This window comes from Thamnophis elegans, chromosome Z, assembly GCF_009769535.1.
Source record: "Thamnophis elegans isolate rThaEle1 chromosome Z, rThaEle1.pri, whole genome shotgun sequence".
Taxonomy (NCBI): Eukaryota; Metazoa; Chordata; class Lepidosauria; order Squamata; family Colubridae; genus Thamnophis; species Thamnophis elegans.
The window spans coordinates 72,647,775-72,668,893 of NC_045558.1; positions in this window are offsets into that span (position 1 = coordinate 72,647,775).

The following is a 21,119-nucleotide window of genomic DNA, read 5'->3' on the forward strand; positions in this document are numbered from 1 at the left end:
AAATAAATACAATGAAATAAAAAAGAAAAGTGATCCTTTGGATCTGCCTGTTAGAAGTAACCACTATTTATGTATTTGTTTGTTTGTTTGTTTGTTTATTTGACCAATCAGTCAGTCAAACATGTATGAGATAACAGGTATAAACATGGACATGAGCACATGAAATGAATATAAATAAATGGGGACAATAGGACAGGGACGGTAGGCATACAGGTGCACTTATGGACACTCCCTTACAGATCTCTTAGGAATGGTGTGAAATCCACAGTAGACAGTTTAAGGTTGAATTTCTTAATTAAATTTCTTAAAAATGTAAGGCAGGGGTGTTAAACTCACATCATCATGGCAGCATCATGTGATGCATCAGGACTCCCCCCCCTTTGCTAAACCAAGCGTGGGCATGGCCAGCATGTGATGCATCTGGCCTGTGGGCCAGGATTTTGACAGCCCTGACAAAATTATCTATAGGAGTAAGCATCAATGAATGTACACACACAGAAGATATTGAAAGGGTCACAAGCCAATGTAGAATTTCTGAGCAGCTGTTTTTCAACAAGTGGTTCCGAATGATTGTCTAAGGTGGGTTATGAAAATGTGTGTTTAATTATATCTTAAACTTTTACATGAAGACAGTTTAATTACATCATGTTTTACTCTTAATATTGTTCCTAATGGTAAGGTGAGAAGTGGAAATAATGATTTATGAAATGTTATTATTTAATTGATGTCCTTATTTTCAGAGTTCATCATGTGATAGATGAAGAAAAATGTTTTCTCCTCACAATCTCTTATATTCAATAGCTGCCAATTATAGTCCACCTCTTCCAAAATAGTTATAATATGAGCTGTTGTAGCATGAAAGTTCAGCCTTCTGTCTCTTGTTTTTTCCTCCCCAACAGAATCTCTCTGTGAACTTCTTGTAGTAGCCATCCTCACTAGATGATTTCCTCTGTCTGCATGCTTCTAGAACAGTGATGGGCAACCTTTTTGGCGTGGTGTGTCAAAAATCGGCAAAAAATCGAGCATAACTCGCGTTGTGTGTCACTTCGACAAAAACATAATTTTGTGCAATTTATAGTTTAAACTACAAAAATGTATAATTGCAATATATAATTGTATTTAATAAACCAAAAACAAATTATTTAACATACCTGCTTAGTAACTTCTTTGTTCATCAGTCGATTTTGTATGTTGCCCTTGATATTATTGAACTTGTTTGGGGTGCCGTGAACCAGGGCTGTGGAGTCGGCTGCTTCCAGCTCCACGTCCTCATCAACATGCTGCTCCAGCCTGTCCCTGCTATGAATATTCCTAGTGACGCAAGGGCGAAGAATATGAATATTCATAGCGGGGGCGGGCTGGAGCGGCATGTTGATGAGGACGTGGAGCTGGAAGCAGCAGACTTCACAGCCCTGCCATGAACTGAGATAAGTGTGGTGCGGTCGTAACCGACAGTCCCAGGAGTAGACTCTCTGTGCCGGCCTAACTGGAGAGAGGCGTGCACTGTTCCCGCGCTCCTCTCCTGCGGGTCCTCCCTCGCCGCGCTGATGACGTGTGTGCGCACGGCACGCACGCCTTACCAGCAGCCCCTGCGCTCAGAAAGGGGCGGTGGCGATACAGTAAGTGAGTGTGGGCGGGGGAGATCACACGTCCCGCCCCCCCGTTCCTCCAGCACAGATTCTTTCATCCTCGGCGGCCGTGCAGGAGCCGAGGATGAATTGCATGAAATCCTGTGCGTGTCACCCCAAATGGCTATGCGTGTCAGCACTGACACGCGTGTCATAGGTTCGCCATCACTGCTCTAGAAGCTGCAAATAGATACACTTTTAGTTAAGATTTGACACCATCATGTTGAGATGCAGCCTACCACAACCAAGATTTCATGAGAAAAGCCAACATCCTTGAGGAGTATACAGTCATTGTTATCTAAATGCTTGCACTGTGTTGGTGGATATGATAGATAGCTAATACATAGATTTATTTTACATTTGAAATAGCTTTCAAATAGGATGAAGGATATTTTCTATGCAAGGGCACATCACACATATAATTCCCACATATTGGGAGGACTGGACCCCAATTTGACATGACAGTTGGCTTTTGTTTTTATTATTGTTCCAGATACATTTTATTTCTAGGAAAAAAACGACAATGAAAAATATAAGTGCACAGTGATTGTATTGGTTTTAGATTCCCAACCTAGTGTTCTTATCTGCTTTCTAATGTTGTCATGGGGTTGTTCAGCTAAGGAGGTAGAAATCTAGATCTTTACTCTTAAATCCATATGTCTTTTCTATATTAGCTTCACATCATATTGTGTTTTATTATCAGAGAAACAGAACAGACATGATCTATCTTAGGATGAAACAGTTATGTAAAAATTCCTGACATGTACACATCACAGTAGTTTTCTAAAAATGATTATCCAATGGTGTTAGAGTAACCTAGCCTACTTAGGAGCAATATCATTTGACTGAACCATTGAAAAAAATAAGAAAATTAGCAGTCACTTTAAAGCAGAGATTATGGCTAAAGAGTTATTTGCCTCTCAAGTTCTTGCTCATGATACATGAGTCGCTATCACTAGGGAGATTAAAAAAAAGATACAAGACTAATTTATTTATTTTTAAGCCATAGACCAAATTGTTTACTTCAGAATTACATTGAGTTACCTGATAGTGATCAGATGAACATCTAGGAGGATATTAAGGAAGCTTTTTCTGATATTACTTCACCTGGGAATTTTTGGAAATAGTACATTCAACTCCCTCTCTTTTCTTTGTATCTTAGAGAACATAAAGTTTAGAAGATCAAAACAGAAGCAGTCATAAACCACCTGTTGATTTAACTTGCAGTTTATCTGGTTTATCTAATCTCTGCAAATGATTGCCCTACCCTGAAAACTTGCATTCTAAGCCCTGTAATCATTCTTTGTGTGGTCACATTTTTATTTGCTGCTTTTCTGCATACCAGGCCAATTTGACATGATGTTAAGCACATCTTGTTTGTTCTTTAAAGTATCCTTTTTTTTCTTTACCAGCAAAACTCATAACAAAACATCTTAATTCAGGCTTCAGGACAAGAAGAAGGCATGCATAGAGTCATCCTTAATGTCATGTTTAGCATCATTTTTATTTTGGCTGCTCACTAACTCTTGTTTATATCTGAACAGAGTTTTTAAAAGTAGCTGACTTGCCAAGCCCACCTCTGTAAACTGATAGGTATGTGTTATGTGCCCTTTTTGTATGTAAATTGAGACCTCCATGGCACCCATCAGCTTGTTCCCATAACTTCATGATATTATTTCCAGGATTGATATGTTTAAATAGAATTTCATAAAGACAGATATATGACCTATATTCTATCTCCACTTTCATAACTGATTTCTATTTAGTATAAAAATAACAAAATAAACCTGTGCAATTTGCTGTGGAAGAGTCCTTATAGGTGATCTAATACCATCAGGCCACAAAATGATATATCTCAATCTTTCCCTCTTCTAAGTCTTATTAGATTCACTCAACACAGTAAATGCTAAACCTGGATTATCAAAATACAACTGTTATATTCACATTCCATGCAATGCACAGCAAATGATCCATGTTATTGCTTAATGTTATGGACTCACAAAAGTTTCTAGAGACCTTGTTTCCAAAACACATTATACCACCAACTGCTGGCCCCATTTTATATTAGTCTAGGATCAGCCTGGCTCATTTCTATATAGCAGAATTTCAATGCAAAAGATTCATTTTTTTCCATATATTGTGTAATCCCTATATATGTAAAATATTTTTCCAGTTACATAACATCTGTATGAGTAAATGATGGTTAAGCTTAATCAATTTCATGTTGCAGTTAAAGAAACTAGTTTGTTTCAGCAAATCATAACAGTTAAACATAGGTTACATTCAGATATACCACTAAATTGGAGTTATTTGAAATTACCTATGATAAGTAAATAGATCTAAAGATAGGTCTAGAATGAATGTAGAATATAGGCTGCCCAAGATTATTTTTTCCTAATATTTTTTTAAAACCTTTTTTTTTGCACATATTAAATGCCAGAGAAGGAATAAATAACAGAATTAATCCCTTGTAATTAGCTACCCCTGCAGAAAGTTATATTTTAGTACTGCATGTGAATCCAGATCCTAACTTTTTATTTGCCTAAACATGTAAAACCTGAAAGGTTTTGAAAAGTGCTACGTAGAAAGTAAAAGTATGTCTTCCATGGGTGTGAAGAGGAGTTGCTTTTTTCTTCACTTGGTAGCACAATTATTGTGTTAATTTTTGAAGCATGAAATAAACATGGACTCTTAAAGTGTTCATTAAAATGATTTTCAGCACTTAAATGTTGAATTCTGAATGCTCAGAGGATCTTTGGTCATGTTTTGGATTTTAAAGTACACACATGCACATGTATGTATGCAAACACACAAACATTCTCTTCTTTATTGTTTTCTCTCTTAATAAACTTCCCAAAAATATTCATTTCATGGTCCTTTATTTATTTATTAGACTTATATCCTACTTTTCCTTTAGGAACTCATTCCTTCAATTTTCTCCACCATAGCCCTGTGATATACCGTATTTTTCAGTGCATAAGACGCACTTCCCTCCCCCGCTCAGAGTTGGGTGGAAATGTCTGTTCATCTTATACAGTGAATGTTGCCAAACTCCTCCCCACCTGCTGGCCCCCACCCTTTGGCCTCTGCCTCCCAGCAATTTGCCTCCTTGCAGCAAATAGCTTCAGAACAGCCTGATTTAGCAAGAGCAGCTGATTGGTGGTTGTATCTACCTCCAGGAATACTGCATATAAACTGTTCCAGGCAGCAGGGATCACAACCACCTATCGGAGCCTCCACACACCCCATTTTCAGCCTTTGCATGCCCCATTTTTAGCCCATTCCAGGCGGCAGGCATCTCTGCTACTGCCTATCCCCGCCATCTGGAACGGACCAAAAATGGGATGTACGGAGGCCAAAAATGGGCATTTAGAGGTGGGGATAAGCAGCAGCGACAAGAGGTGGCAGCGGTGATGGGCGGCAATGGTGGCGATGGGTGATGGAGATTCCTGCAGCCTGGAACAGCCGATAGGTGGTATTACCAGAGACAGATCCAATCGCCAATCAGCTGCTCATGCTAAATCAGGCTGTGCTGAAGCTGACCAAACTATTTGCTGTTTGCTGAAAGGAGGCAAATTGCTGGGAGGCAGAAGCAGATTTTTTTTCTTATTTTTCTCCCCAAAAGCTAGGTGCGTCTTATAGTCCAGAGCATCTTATAGTCTGAAAAAAGCAGTAAGTTGATTCAGAATGAGTGACTGGTCCAAATTCACCCAAAGATTTTCATGAATGACAATAATCTCTCCATTTCTTGCACAATATCTTAACCACTACCCCACATTGGTTCTGAAATAAGTTATAATTACAGAAATATGTAATGCTATTTGACTGAGTCATGCTTTTGTTTAATATACTGTGTGAACTACTAGGCTAATCTTGCCTGAGGATATTAATTGGGTCAGTTGTTAATTGCTAGTTCTGACAAATCTGTCCACTATCTTTGTTTTCAAAGGGATATGCCTCAAAGAGAATGTTGCTCTATTACAGCCATTTCTCTTTCTACAAAAGGAACAATGTTTGCATAAAATTCAGTCCTCTTCTTTATCCTGTGATTTTGTAGGTTCTGAAATAAATCAAAGAATTCTTTGCATCAAAAAAGTAGCTACTGAGATAATTAAAACTGAGGATTTTTTTCTTTTTTTTTAGAACAGCTTCCTTCTTTTTTTGGCATGCATCTGACATTGGAAAAGCACCTTGCTTAAAATAGCTCTGAGAAAGAATGATTTCATTCTTGAAGTTTTGAGTACATTATAGCTTCTTAGTCATAATCAGTAGAACAGAGATATTTTAAAACCAATATCGCCAGCCCCAGCACAACACACATGGGAAAAATGACATTGAAAATAGAAATTGCACTTCAGACCCTAGTGAAAATCTTTTTTTAAAGCTTGGTATGAAACATTTTAGATACTAGGATAAGGGGTGAATTTTTCCTAAAGTTGTGAAGCAGGAGAAATCTTTGGCATTTAGAATCAAATATGGTCAAATTAATTCTCTAAGCTGTGAATTGTAGAAACAATGGTGTGTGAATTGTGGAAGCTGTGGTGTGGATTAAACAGAGGGAAGCTAACAGTTCTTAATATCCAAATATGATCAGCTTCTTCTGTGCTTTCTTTTAATGATTACACCCCGCCGCCCCCAAAAGCTCAAAGAACTTTTAACGCAACTATTCAGCACAGACTTCGGTGTGATGGCAGCTTGTGAGATGATTTCCTGGAAGTTAAATTTTTTTACGATAGAGCAATAATGTGGAAATGATGTTCCTCTTAAATAGTGTAACAACTGAGGAAGCTAGGTTGTATGTTTACAAATCAATGGCTGCTGGCAGTAGTTGGCATGGGATAAGTAGCATTTATAAAAGTTTTTCATAGTTCTTGCAAACATTTTTATTAGGAAATCTATCATAGTGTGTATAGAACGGTGGAACAGAAAAGTATGGTCATTTTCTCCATCACATCATTTTCATAGTATTTCATTTCAATGAACTAGCCTTATATGGGTCTAGGACTTTTAGGTTCCTACCATTGTCCACACCTGCTTCTCTGCCAGGGTCTTGCTTCTGCACATTAACTTTTCTCCTCAGCTGGCCCACCCCTAGCTGCTTACCCTGGACAATGGGCTATAACCTGTCTGTCCCACAAGCTTCGCCATGGCCCATTCACCAAAACAGCTTTTGTCTTTGTCTTTGGCTGCTTGGGATAGTTAGCCACCAGCCAATCAGCTAACTGCCAATGCTGGCAACCAAAAGCTATGGTGTGATGATCACAAGGTCTGGGGAGCTTTGGGGGAGGTGCAGCAGCCAAACAGCCTCAGGAACTTGTTAGAAGAAGGAAGGGGTGGAAGCTCCCCAGTACCTGATCGTGCCTCCCTGACACCAAATAGGCAGTGTTTGTTGCTGCAACTGCTGTGGGGGTTTGGTTGGAAGAGAAGAGTGGGGATGGGGGGTGGGGATAAGTAAGCTGGCTTCATCCCAAAAAAGTGTTTTTCAGGTGAGCATCCTAGCCTTAGAAGGAGAGAGGGAAGGAGGAAGAAAAGGGAAGGGGAGAGATAGAGAGGGACAGAGAGAGGGGAGGAGGAGAATGGAGACAAGAAAGAAAAGGGAGAGAAAGAAAGACAAAGAAGGAAGGGAGAAAGAAAGAGGGAGGGAAGGGAGAAAGAAAGAAAAAGAAAGAAGGACAAAGAGGGAAGGGAGAAAGAAAGAGAGAGAGAGAGAGAGAGAGAGAAAGGGAAAAGAGGAAAAGGAAATTAAATGAGAGAGGGAGAGAGGGAGGGAGGAGGGGGAGAGAGAGAGAGAAAAAGAAGAGGAAGGAAGAACCATAAATCTTGGCTTTAGATGATGCTTTGAATCAGCAAAGGGGAGCAAATGAAAGCCACAGCAATGTATATGCCCCAGCCCCAAGCAAAAAAAAAGGTGCTACAAAGGAATTTCCTTTCAGTCTTCAAGCCTCTCTCATTGCATGTAGCTCAAAGTCTTCCATAGCAACCTCAATTTGCATATCTTGATATCAAGCTATACAGATGAAATAGGAACTTTGAGGGTAGGGAGATAATATAGCCCCTCTTTTCAGATGAAGAAAATAATCAAATAAACTAATATTCTGCTCTTTCCCCACCCCATACCTGATCCTGCAGTTGGGATGCTGCTCCCCCATCCCCACCCCCTCCATCTTAGGTACGGACATACGACATTGATGAAGGCTGCCCATGATGGTCGTAAGTCAAGGATTGTTGTCAAATTGGAAAAAGTACAGATAGTCCTCAATTTGCAACCATATCATATAGTGACCATTCAAATTTGCAATGACAGTAATGACCATTTTTACACTTATGACCATTACAGTATCCTAATGGTCACGTGATTTACATTTGGATGCATAGCAACTGACTCGCATTTATGACGGTCGCAGGGTCCTGTGGTCACATGATCTCCCTTTTAAAACCGTCTGACAACGAAGTCACTGGGGGAATCAGCTTCGCTTCACCATCATCTGACTGAGTTAAACAACTCCACTTAACAGCGGTGACAAGAAAACTTGTAAAATGAGTCCAAACTCATCGAACAGGTCTTTTAGCAACAGAGATTCAAGGAAGCCAGATTCATTTAGCAACTGTGTGAGTCACTTAGCAACCATTCAAGTTACAACAGCACTGGAAAAGGGGACATTTGTTTTTCATACTTAACAACTGTTGCAGCATCCCCATGGTCAGGTAATCCAAATTCAGATGCTTGGCAACTGACTCTTACTTATAATGGTCTCACTGTCCCAGAGTCATGTGATTCCCTTTTGTGACTTGACCAATGAAGTCCACGGGGAAGCCAGATTCACTTAACAATCATGTGACTTATTTAAGAGCTGCAACTATTCACTTAACAACAGTGGCCAGAAAAGTGGTAAAGTGGGTAAAAGCCAGGGGTGGGTTCCTGCCAGTTCTAACCTCTTCTATAGAAGAGGTTCCACAAATCTACAGTGCCATTTAGAACCAGTTCCAGCTCCCTCCCCCCACTCATCCGCACATCATCAAGATGAAGAGCAAGAGGAGGAATTCTGGGGGTTGAAGTCCACAAGTCTTAAAATTGTCAAGTGTAAACACTCCTGGGTTTTTTTCCTAAAGGGTTAGGGGTGCAAGTGTTTTGTAACTTGACAGCTTTAAGACTTGCGTGCTTCAAATGCCAGAGTTTCTGAGCCAATATTTTGGTTGCTAAGCAAGAGCGATGTTAAGTGCATTTCACCATATTTTACAAGTTGGCCATGCCCAACCAGTCACATGGCTGGCAAGCCACTCCCACTCAGTCACATGGCTGGCAAGCCACTCCCACTTGATCAAATGGCCGGCAAGCCACTCCCATGAAGAGGTTCTACAGAAGAGGTTCTAAAAAATCTTGAAACCCACCACTGCTAAAAGATCATTGAATAGCTGTCTTGCTTAGTAATTGAGATTCAAGGCTCAATGGTGGGCACACAGTAAGTCAAGGGGTACCCTTACCCTTCCCTTATGAGTATGTCAATCACCGGTAATGTGGCAGGCCTTTGCTCTCAAATTCTCAATCTGGTCCATAGTGATTGACATCCACAATTGGAGGATGGATTGAGTAAAATGTGTCAAAATGCACTTAATAACACTCTTGCTTAGCAACCAAAATTTTGGGCTCAGTTGTAGTCGTACATTGAGGACTATATCTGCCTTCCTCTGCATGGCAGCCTTTTCCTAGTAAACTCCTTTTTTCTGGGAATTTTCCTTTCTGTTAGAGGCACCAAAATAACTCAGATAATATAAGGCAGTGATAGTGAATCTTTTAAACACTGAGTGCCCAAACTACGGGTGCACACGTGCCCAAACTGAAAGATACACACACAAACACATGCATGTTCGGACATGCGTGAATGTGTGCATGCATGGACATTGCAGACATGTGCAGATATGCATTGGCATGCGTGCGACATGCATGGGCGTGCGGGCATGCACAGAGGCCCAAAGACCAGCTCCCTGGTGGGAGGTGGAGCATACCAACACCGGCAGCGCAGCTTCTATTTTGTCATTTTCAGGGAAACTCACAAAAGAAACATCATGGAGATCTCACCTGGGGTGACAGCACACGTGCCAGCAGAGAGCACCCTGTGTGCCACTTCTGGCATGCATACCATAGGTTTGCCATCATGGATATATGATCTTCTGCTGGAGCAGGGAGTTGGACTAGATGACCTCCAAGGCCCTTCCAACCCTGGATTTCTGTGTTGTTTCAAACATCCTCTGAAGCTGCGTCTAGTGCCAGTATTTGTCCTTCCTCCCGCTCCTTTTTCTCTCCCAACCCACCATCCATCCATCCATCCATACCTCCATCCATCCATCCATCCATCCATCCATATCTCATTCACTGTCCCTTCCCCTTTCTTTCTTTTTTCTTTCTCCATTCACTCTCTCTTTCTTTCTTTCTCTCTTCCCTTTCACTTTCTTTCTTTCTTTCTTTCTCTCTCCCTTCCCTCCCTTTCTTTCTCCCTTCCCTCTTTCTCTTTCTTTCTTTCTCTTTCTTCTTTTGCCCTTCCCTATGTCTTTCTTTCTCTCCCCTTTCTTTCCTTCTTTTCTTTCTTATCTCTCTTCTCCTCCCCCTCTCTCCTCCTTTCTTTCCTCCTTCCCTCTCTCCTTCTAAGGCTAGAATATTCACCCAAAACAAAAACATCTTTGGATGAAGCCAGATTACTTACTGTTGTCGCCTCCTCCACCCCTCGCTCTTCCCTTCCAACCAAATCCAGGCAGCAGTCGCAAATAACATTGCCCATTCGGTGTCAGGGAGGCACAATCAGGTTCAAGGGAGCTTCCACCTCTTCCTCTTCCTTTTCCTAACAAGCACTGTTTGGCTGCAACACCTCGCCCAAAGCTCCCCAGACAGCATTAGCAGTTAAGTTATTGGCTGGGGGCTAATTGTCCTGGGCAAAGCCAGAGACAAAAGCTGTTCTGATGAATGGTCCATGCTGAAGCCCGTGGGACGGAGGGGCTATGGCTCATTGGTCAGGGTGAACAGTTAGGGATAGCCCTGCCAAGGAGAAAAGTTACAGGTTAATGTATGGAGGCGGGACCCTGGCAGAGAAGCAGGTGCAGCCAAGGATAGAAGCCTAAAAGTCTCATTCCATCTTTTATGTAACCCTGAGAACTGACAAACAGAAGATGTTAAAATGTGCAAAGATAAATGTTATGGTCTACTTCAGGAGAATGCTTAAGATGTTGGATTGCCTGGCTTTGGAAGAAATAGTCATCTGGTTCAGTTCCAAGTGGGGAGAAAGACACTGGAAATATGGGGGCTGATTGGAATGATGGTTTACTGGTAAAGCAGAACCATCAAGCACATGGTTATGGACAGCTGACCACATGGAGTGGATATAGATAGGTATTTATACCCTCTCTTGGACTTTACACTTGAACTTCCTGTTCCTGTGCAAGAATATGTATTCTATTGGTTGTTGTAGGGCTCACAGCTAATTTTGTAGGCTGTCTGAGCCAAGCTTGGTTGAAGCTTGCTGATGCAAAGAAAGGGGCTTGTTTCCAATTCCTATTGGACTGAATGTCTTTGTCTTGAAGGATAACCCCATCATCCTGGAGCTGAAGGTCTTTTGTTTTGTGGATAGACTGGCCCAGTCCTTCTCAATGGGCACCAAATATCTGCTGGGGGGCAGGGAGTTGAAGCTCTGAGTTTCCATCTTTAGAAACATGTTTCTCCTTTAGGGAAAATATAATATTCTGCCTTGTTAAATATTTCTTAAAATACTTCATTTTTCTAGGAGGGTGACTTCCCTCACTATGAATGACCTAGCTGACTAGATTCTGGCTAATACATTTGCAGATTCTTACTTGATGTTCTTGTATGTTCCTATTTGTCTCTTTTGAGTTAGAGTAGCATTTATCCTACTTAATCGTGACCCATTTTCACCAAATTGATGGGGGGAAATGTGCATTCTATAGCATTTTCCTTTCTACCTTCAGTTTCCCTATGTATGCAAAAGATCTCCAGTATTAAAAGGTGAGGCCTCATCAGTTTCAATCAAATGTTAAATATTCCCATACACTAGGAACTGGATTCTTAGTTTCAGTAACAATAGACCTGACTCTAAGCAGTGTACTGTAAGGTGACCAGACGTCCCGATTTTGGCGGGGCAGTCACGATTTCTAACAATTTATCCCGTGTCCCAGGGTGTTTTTAAAAAGTCCCGATTTTCTGGCTTCATGTTGAAAGCGCAGTGGATTTGCTTAAGAAATCCTAACCGGGGCAAGACAAAAGACACTCTGTCTACTCTAACCCCCCTCTATGTCTCAGTACTTTCAATGAAGATATTAAAATGTTAAAGCAAGAAAACGGAACCCCCCTGCCCCTTTTACTTCCTTTTATAAGAAAAAATGGCCCAGTACCATAGAGCTCCAGGAAATACTTTGGCTAGAGAAGTAGCGACTGTTCCTTCCTGGATTTCCCAGAGGGGAGGGGCATGGAGGTTGGAAGTTGGCTCGTGTGGGAAAAATTGTGGCAAGGTTTCTTTGAAAAATATTTCCCTGGGACTAATTTCGCCATTTTAATTTGCTCAGTTCTTTGTATTAACATCTACATCATTCTGGATTGACTTGGAGTGCCTGCCTGCTAGTAGTTACAATGGCATTGAAAAAAGTGACTGATGACCATTTTTCACACTTAGCAACCATTTTTCACACTTAGGGACCTTTGCAGCATCCTCATGGTCACGTGATCAAAATTTTGATGTTTGGCAACAGATTCGTATTTATGATGGTTTCAGTGTCCTGGGATCATGTAATTTTTGTTGCTCCATATAAAATTTTTATTCAAGTCCCCCCTCCCCCCGGGTCAATGGTGTCCCTCTTTACCAATCTAAAAATCTGGTCACCTTAGTGTACTGCATTTGGAATAACATGTTCTTTAGAACTCTTTCTTAAAAATTTGGATGGAAACAGCTATCCTGCAACCTAAATATTATTCCACTCCATATAGAAGTTGTGCTGGTTCAGTTTCTTGAACTCCTGAATGAAACAGGATATAACTTTCAGTTTTCCAATGAGTGAAAAATCAACTGTTGTCTATCTGCCTTTCTGTCCACCCAACCAACTAACCAATCAACCAACCAACCATCATCAACCTCCACTGACTAAAAGTACTTAAAAATAGTATTTGGAGTAATCATAAAAGAAAGTTATTTTATCAGACTGGATTATTTTTAAATTAACAAAAGTATCACTTATTACATATTATATTTTAAGTTCAAATAATCATATAACAGTGAAAGAAATATGGGGAATTCTTGTCTTACAACTAAACAATTGTTCAAAATTGAGATGGTCCTGGAATGAATGCTTTAAGGCATGTAAAGCATTTCTGGCTATTATAAATTACCCTTCCCCTTCAGACCTAAATTTGAGTACTTGGCAATTGATTCATTTTATGAATTAGTGCTGAAAACATCCATTCAGAACATAAGTATAATTAATGATCTCTATTAAAAAATTGTAAAATTAAGTCTGGTCATGTGAGTTTCTCAATTTACAACAGGAAATCTGGTCCCAATGGTTGCTATAAATAAAGGACTACCTATATATACTTAAGATACCAGTATTGTTGTCTCTTCAATAGTGGTGCCCTAAAACAATTTGAAACTTAGCAATATTTCTGCTAGAGATATATCTGTAACATTTATAAAATCCACCTGATGTGATTAGACAAATCCAGATTCAAAACGTTTCTCCCTTTTTCTTCATAATCTCTGAATCTACAGTTCTGTAGGATTGTTGTAAAGCAAAAGAAAGGTTCTGCAAGAGAGTTGAGGTTCCTTTGAGGAAGGAATGATGTAAATGTAATAAACAAGGTGGCAATATAATTTAGTATAAAAATGCTTATATAAAATCCACTTTTTTATTTCTTCTTATCCATTGTTGCTTTTGGATTTATTTGTACCTTTTGGCTACTTTAGTATCATTGGGAGTTAAAGTCAATGCATGTATGATGACTAATGAGACAAACTGAGTCCAAGGAATCCCATCAATGTGTTTGCAGAATATTACTTTCTGCCAAAATAAAGACTGGAACTTTTTTTAAATCAAAAATTCTTACCAGTTATATTAGCCCATAAAATCGGGAATATAAAATCTCAGATTGGGAATAGCCGGGGGCAGGATTTTAGGAGCAGCATGAATTGGGAAGGATGATCTCTGCTCAGAATTGAGTATGAGAAAGATGTGAGTAACATGTTGACTTGAAGGGGACTTGGAAAATGAATAATATGTAAGTGATTGGACCACCAAACTATGATGTCTTTAACAATGACTCGTCTACAATTTGTAAAACTTACAAATTGTAGACGTGAGTCCATTTTTAGACTTCATTGTACCACATTGAAAGGGAGCAGGAGTTATATTGGGACTTATTTGTAATATTAGATTACTTATAATAAACAATTAAATGTTTCTGATTTCTATTATTAACTCCAGCAGTTGATGGATCCTTTTAGACATGACAGGGATCAAATCCAGTTTCTTTATTGTGACCTATCATTTTCTTTGCCTATACATGTGCTCTTCATCCCTCTCCTTTTTGCCTGCCTCTTGTCAAATAGCTCATTTTTAAAAATGTATGATACCAAAAGTATGAGGGGCTTCTCAGTCTGTTTCCAGAATTCAGCTTTATGGTAACATTGTCAATGGCTTTCTCCCAGAGGCATTCATGGGAATAGTAAGGAGTGGGGGACAGAGATACAAGCAGCATCATGCTGTCATGGCACAAACTCAGCCCTTAGAAAAATGCATAAGGATATCATATATGTATTCCAAAACAGTGGAGCTTGCTTCATGATGGTGTAATATAGGTTTATCATTCTAGCAGATCTCCATATACTACAGATATCCCTGGTTTTTTTCTCCATTTTTTAAATTAAACTACTCAAATAGAGGAAACCCTGGGAACAGATTGAGGGACCCCTCAGTTTATTACTGAAAATGCATTTTATAAACAAGCAAATGCTTAAAAGTATTGTTGCTTCTACTGCACCTTTTATAACATGAATATATTTTTATCTATCTCTTCTCTATCCTCTTCCACATTCCATACCATATTTTTTTACTTACTTCTTATTGGTAAACCTTGCAGATGGAGGTAAGAATCACATAGGGAAGATGAATAGCATAAAAATGTAATAAAAAGAAATAAAATAAATCAATTAGATAATTCCTGCCACTTTAATAACTGCTGTGTCTAATGGAAAGGTTGCATTTTCCCGTCTTTCAAGGTATCTTATAATTAGACCTGGGCTAAGAGATTATCAACTATTTTGGTGGGAGAGGAGTGATCTTATATTTATAAAATATTGAAGTATCCTAAATTAAATTATATTAAAAAGTCAACACTTACTTCTTGTTAACAAAGTGCACAACTGGAAATAGGTAAGTTTTCATTCCATCATGATTAAGTTGCTCTTTAAAAAACACAGCTGGTAAGAGCTTTTATGGGATTTTGGTTGATGGTAGAAAGCCAGATAAGTTGGAGTGCTATAATTTCTTTAAAATGCACTTTTGCACAATCCCTTTTTAGCCTATCTAACTGAAAGTTGATTCTTGTGTGTCTATCCCTCCCTATAGACATACTATCATTCCAAATTGAATCATATTCTGGTCAATTAAATGTAGGTAACTAAATAAATATTTTAAACAGTGAAATTCAAGCCCCCTAGTTGATTTCTAAGAATGTTGACATGCTTATTCCACATAATTGCCTCATTTTTTAACAAATGTTTCCCATTCTGTTTTTCCCTGTACTAGATTATATAAAAGTCAAGCAATTTTTTTCTCCAAATCTTCTTCCTCATGTGGAAGAAGGTGGATTTAGAATGGTCCTGACTTGATTAGGCTGTTTCTTGAGCTAAATTCAATATATGGAGGATAACATGGGTAGAGAAATATTGCTTTTGAAAAAAATATTCCTGCTTTTATAGTACCTGAAAAGGTTTTGTGAATGGAAAGGCTCCTAACAGCTTGCTCCACACTGTGCATCTGAGTGTAAATATTATCGCCAAATAAATGTCTAGTAATGAACAGAAGGCTCTCTGAAGTGCAAATGTCTCCCAAGCTCTGGAGACTCCTGAAGGATATTAAACTTCAGAAAGATGGGGCTAAGTTTTCTAACGTAACCAAACTTAAAACACAGTACTGTATGAATATCAAAATGCATTATTGTATCTGCTTTCTTCATCAACTTTACTAATAGTTTTAGGAACCAGAAATGAAGTATATCAGAAGTTAACAGGCTAAACGTATTAGGAGTCCTTGGCCCAGCTACAATTAAAAAGGTTAATTGTCTGGGGAAATAAAAGGAGGAAGCATTCTGCATCCTTCGTTAATTTCCAGAAGAAAATGTAAGATATAAATCTTGTCCTTCAATCAACAAGGAAACAATCAAGCAAGCAGTGTAGAAATGAAAAGCCAGGAGGACAGAAACTTCACTAGAGTTTTTGCTTCTCGTTCTCAATGATTTTCAAGCTTATTTTCAAAGCTGATGTACTTTGTTTCAAATTTACTTCAATTATTTTCAGGATTTTGGGGATGAAAGTATGACCAAAATGCATACATAATCTGAAACTATAAAACAGTTTTCAACTAAAGATTTCTTTCAAGCTTCTGATAGGATGCTGCACTTAGCATAATTCCAGCATCATATTCAGGTTCAGAATTTTCCAGCAATGAGTTTTAATGACAAGGTTTTTGATAATCGCATCTGTAAAAATATCCTAAATGCCTCAAACATTTAAGTTCTTTTACCTTCCTTCCCATTCCAAATCTCTGTATTTTTGCCAGTTAGTTCTTTCCATGCCATTATTTTGTTAGGTAGTTGTGCTTCTTTGATCTTGCCAAAATTCGATAACATAGTTTTCATCCCTTAGCATAAAGTACTAATTTAATGCAAATTTACAAAAACAGTGACATTATAGGCATAGATGAACTACTAGAGAAGTTATAATCATTTTTTGAGAGTAAGGTACTGTAGCCTATGTGACCAGCATCAACCTTAAACACACACACACACACACACACACACACACACACAAACACAATTAAAAATGTAGTGGCAAGAAAGTGATTGGAGCAGGAACAACTTACAACTTTCTGCCAGCTTCCCATTAACTTTGCATGATTGTGTGGATATTTCAACAGTCACAATTTTGTAAATAAAACTAGTCTGAACATTGTGGAATTTTAATCCCAGGGGAGTAATGAGTCCTGGATTTTATTTTATTTTTGATGCATTCTTTAAATTAATGGATTTTAGGTACCTTCCTTCAAAAATTGTTGTGATATAATGTAGATAAATATTTTAGTTTAACTTGAGGGTACAAGCAAACAAAAATATAAATACAATGAGAGTTTTAGTAGAATGTAGATTCAAATCACAGGGCCTAGGGTGTGTCATTTAACTGGGTAAAATTTTGATTTTTGCAATTTGTTTCAGTGAAGGGTTCTAAAATACATGTTCTTTGACAGCCATATAGATGCAACTAAAGTTATGCTGAAAACAAACAATTCAGGCTGGCAATTTCCCAGTACCAACAAAGAAGAACAGGTGGAAGATATATTTATTATTTTGCTCCAGAGAAAGGCTGAAAAACAGGAAAACCTGCTCAAGTGTTTACAAATGATGTGGTATATGACTGGTCTGAAGGTGTATAAGAGCCATCTTTGACATGCAAACTGACTACAGTGGAAATAAAGTAGTTCATTGACAAACCAATGCAAGTACCACAAGTGCCCTGTCAAGCTCAATCATTAGAGAGGTGCATGAAACAGGTCACAGAGGCAGCAAGCAGAGTGCATACACATAAAAAACATGAATGTTATATCAGAGGCCATGAAGCAAATCAGCAGCATATGTCCAAGTACAAATCAAATCAAGATTTAATGTAACTCATTTAAACATTTTTGTAACTTAGATAATTGCTTTGTGGTGTTAGTTTATGTTTGTGTGGATTATTTTTTGCTTAGCTAGATAAGATTCATGCAGAAAAAAAAACCTTCAATTTTTGTAGCAGAAGATGTAATTTTGAGATGATAAAGTTAACAGTATTTGGGTTACAAGAGACTTTGAAGGATATATGATCAGATATAGGTTTACCATACCAAGCTAAACATTTTATAATTGCAAAAATAGCAGCAGATTTGAATTTTTGGTATAAAAACACACATTTCTATTTCACTTTTCTTACTGTGCTCACCAAATTCTTGATTTAGGGACTTCTTAATTTTTTCCTGGGCTCTCATGAGTTTATTGTGGTAAACTAAAAGTCTCTTGTCCTCTTTTGTGACCAAGCCAGGAACTATGAAAGTAGCTGTGGTAATGGCAGCAGTGGCACATAAACCAAAACCATGTCTTATGCTCTGCATAGTGACATTTATTATTTCTAATCTATTGTATTCTGTCTTTTATTTTGAAATAAAAGGCATGTGTGTTTGTCTAAGGCCTCTTCATCACATTCCTCTTCATCATCAGTAGCCTGTCCTTCATTTTCATCATAATAATTACTTCATTTGTCAGTATCGAAATGTCTGGAATACTTGTGTGCTTATATTTAGTGAGCCTTTGTCTCTCCTCATCTTGCCACTTTTGCTTATTGATGCCGTTTCTGCTCAGGCACCTCTGGCAAACCAATCTGGTGCAGGAGTGGGTTTCAATTTTTTTTACTATCAGTTCTGTGGCCGTGGCTAGGTGGGGGGGGCATGTGACTGAGTGGCATGTCTACCTGAGCCAAGGTGGCGCAGTGGTTAAATGCAGCACTGCAGGCTACTTCAACTGACTGCAGTTCTGCAGTTCAGCTGTTCAAATCTCACCCGCTCAGGGTTGACTCAGCCTTCCATCCTTCCGAGGTGGGTAAAATGAGGACCCGGATTGTTGTTGGGGGCAAAATGCTGACTCTGTAAACTGCTTAGAGAGGGCTGAAAGCCGTATGAAGCGGTATATAAATCTAACTGCTATTGCTATTGCTACTGCTACCTTGACATCACTCACATGCACATACACACACACACAGGCACATGCAGTCACATGCCCCCCCCCCATCCACGCCCACAGCTGGGAGGCTGGCAAAAAAGCCTCACTTTTCCTGCTGCTATGGCTCTCAGAGGAAGGAGGCAGAGATGCTGGGAAAACATAGGGGGAGAGGGCAGGTCGGAGCTGGCTAGCCATGGATGGGTTAGCGGAGCGGAAGGGAGCCCCAAGTCGGCTCTCAGAGGAAAAAGGGAGAGATGCTGGCATAGGGCTTCCCTTTTTTTAAAAAAAGTGTTTTTTATTTGACATTTTCCAAACATTAAAATCACAATTATACTTTTACAGCTTTCTGTTATCAATATTTCTTTTTTCTGATTTCTGGATTTCCATTTTCCATTCTATTATCTTATACATATTCTTCTTTGTTTCATACTTTCTCGTTTTTACACTATATACATCTATGTACAATATTTCTATTTCTATTGCTTTCTAAGTATATGCCATCTTTCATTTCACATTTCATTGTGTTTGCTATGTGTTCCTTATGCATTGATTTTACATCTCTTTTCGAGTCAGTTGTACCACCTGTTCCATATCTTGTAGTACTCTGTTTTTTCTCTATCTCTTAGTTCCATCATTAGTTTGACTATTTCTGAGCATTGTAGCACCTTTTTAAAATGATTTCTGCATTTGAGGGGATTGCATTTTTTGTTTCCAACTTTGGACAAATGAGATTCTGGCAGCAGTAATTATATGAAGCATTATATATTGGATATCCTTACTAATATTTTTATTATTATTCCTAGAAGAAACAGCTCAGGGTTCATGTCAATTTCTTCTAATCATTTTTGAATTTTTGTCCAAAATTCTTTGGCTTTCAGACACATCCACCACATATGATAGAAGGTCCCCTGTTGGTGGTTACATTTCCAACAGTTTGGAGATCTATTTGGGAACATTTTGGCCAATCTCACCGGGGATAAATACTACCTATAAAACATTTTGTAGATGTTTTCCTTATAGGATGCCGACATTATCAATTTATATTTTTTTCCCCATAATTTTTTCCCAGTGCTCCAATTCAATATTGTACCTGAAGTTTTTAGCCCAAATTATCATTGTTTACTTCATGGTTTCCTCCTCCATTTTGAATTTTAAGAGACAATTGTATGTTTTTGTAATCATTTTTTTCTTCTTTTCCTGTTACTATTTTGTCCAATTCTTGTTTGTTTTGAAATCTGTACTGTTTTAAATTCCCTAATTCAATTCCCTGTAATTAACTCCTGATTTGTTTTAAATTTTCTTTGCCAATCCAATAACTCCTTATATGTCAATATCCTATTCAAATCTATTACATTGGGGTAGATAATTGCTTCCATGGTTGATATCCATCTGGGAAATTTTGTGTTGAAGTTTCTTTTGATTTTTATCCATATTTCTAATAAGGCCCCTCTTATGTCTCTGGAAATATTTATGGGCTTTTACTCTTTCCCTCCCAGATAAAAGCATGCCAGCCCAGCTGTAAATCATGGCCCTCTATCATCAATATTCTTTTATTTTGTAGTATTATCCATTCTTTGAGCCATGTTACAGCTGCTGCCTGGTAGTAAAGCTCCCAAACTGGGAGGTCAAACCCTCCTTTGATTCTAGAGTCCTATAGTAATTTTAATTTTATCCTAGCTTTTCCCCCCAGTCAAATAAATTTTAAAATTATTTTACTTAGTTCCATGAAAAAAATTTTCCCCTAATTTTACTGGTACAGTTTGGAATAGAAATAGAATTTTTGGTAGGATATTCATTTTTATGACTGCAATTCTTCCAATCAGCAATAATTGTAATTTAGCACATTTTCCAATTCCTTTCATATTTGTTGTAGTAATTTTGAATAATTGTCTTCTTTTATAGTAGAACATTTAGCTGTTAGCCAGATTCCATGATATTTTACTGTTTTAACTATTTGCATTTCCAATACTCTCTCCAATTCCTCATTTTGCCTTTATGTAAGATTTTTAGTAATTTTCTTTGTTTTATTTTTATTTATTTTTAAGCCTACAACTTTACCAAATTACTCTACTTCCTGAATTAATATTTTCCCTGTTTCAAGGGGGTCTCCTATTATAAAAACCATATCATCCGTGAATGCCTGAGTTTTGTATTCTTTTTTAAATTTAACCCTTTTATTTCCTCTTTTTCCCTAATCGGTGTTAGTAAAACCTCCAATGAGAGGAGGTTTTCATCTAATTTCCATGTATTTTGGTGTGCTGAAAACAAATAAAATATTGAAAAAACTCCTAGACATCAAGATTTGCCACAACATGCAAAATTGTCTTCCAATTTATCATTTTTTTTTAATTTTTGGTATTTTTTATATTATGGGTTTTTAACCAAATTTAAAGTCCAAATTACTATTAATTAATTCACATAAGTGCATTTACGATATAAAATGGCTAGGCTGTTCACACTTTTTCATCGCAATTCAT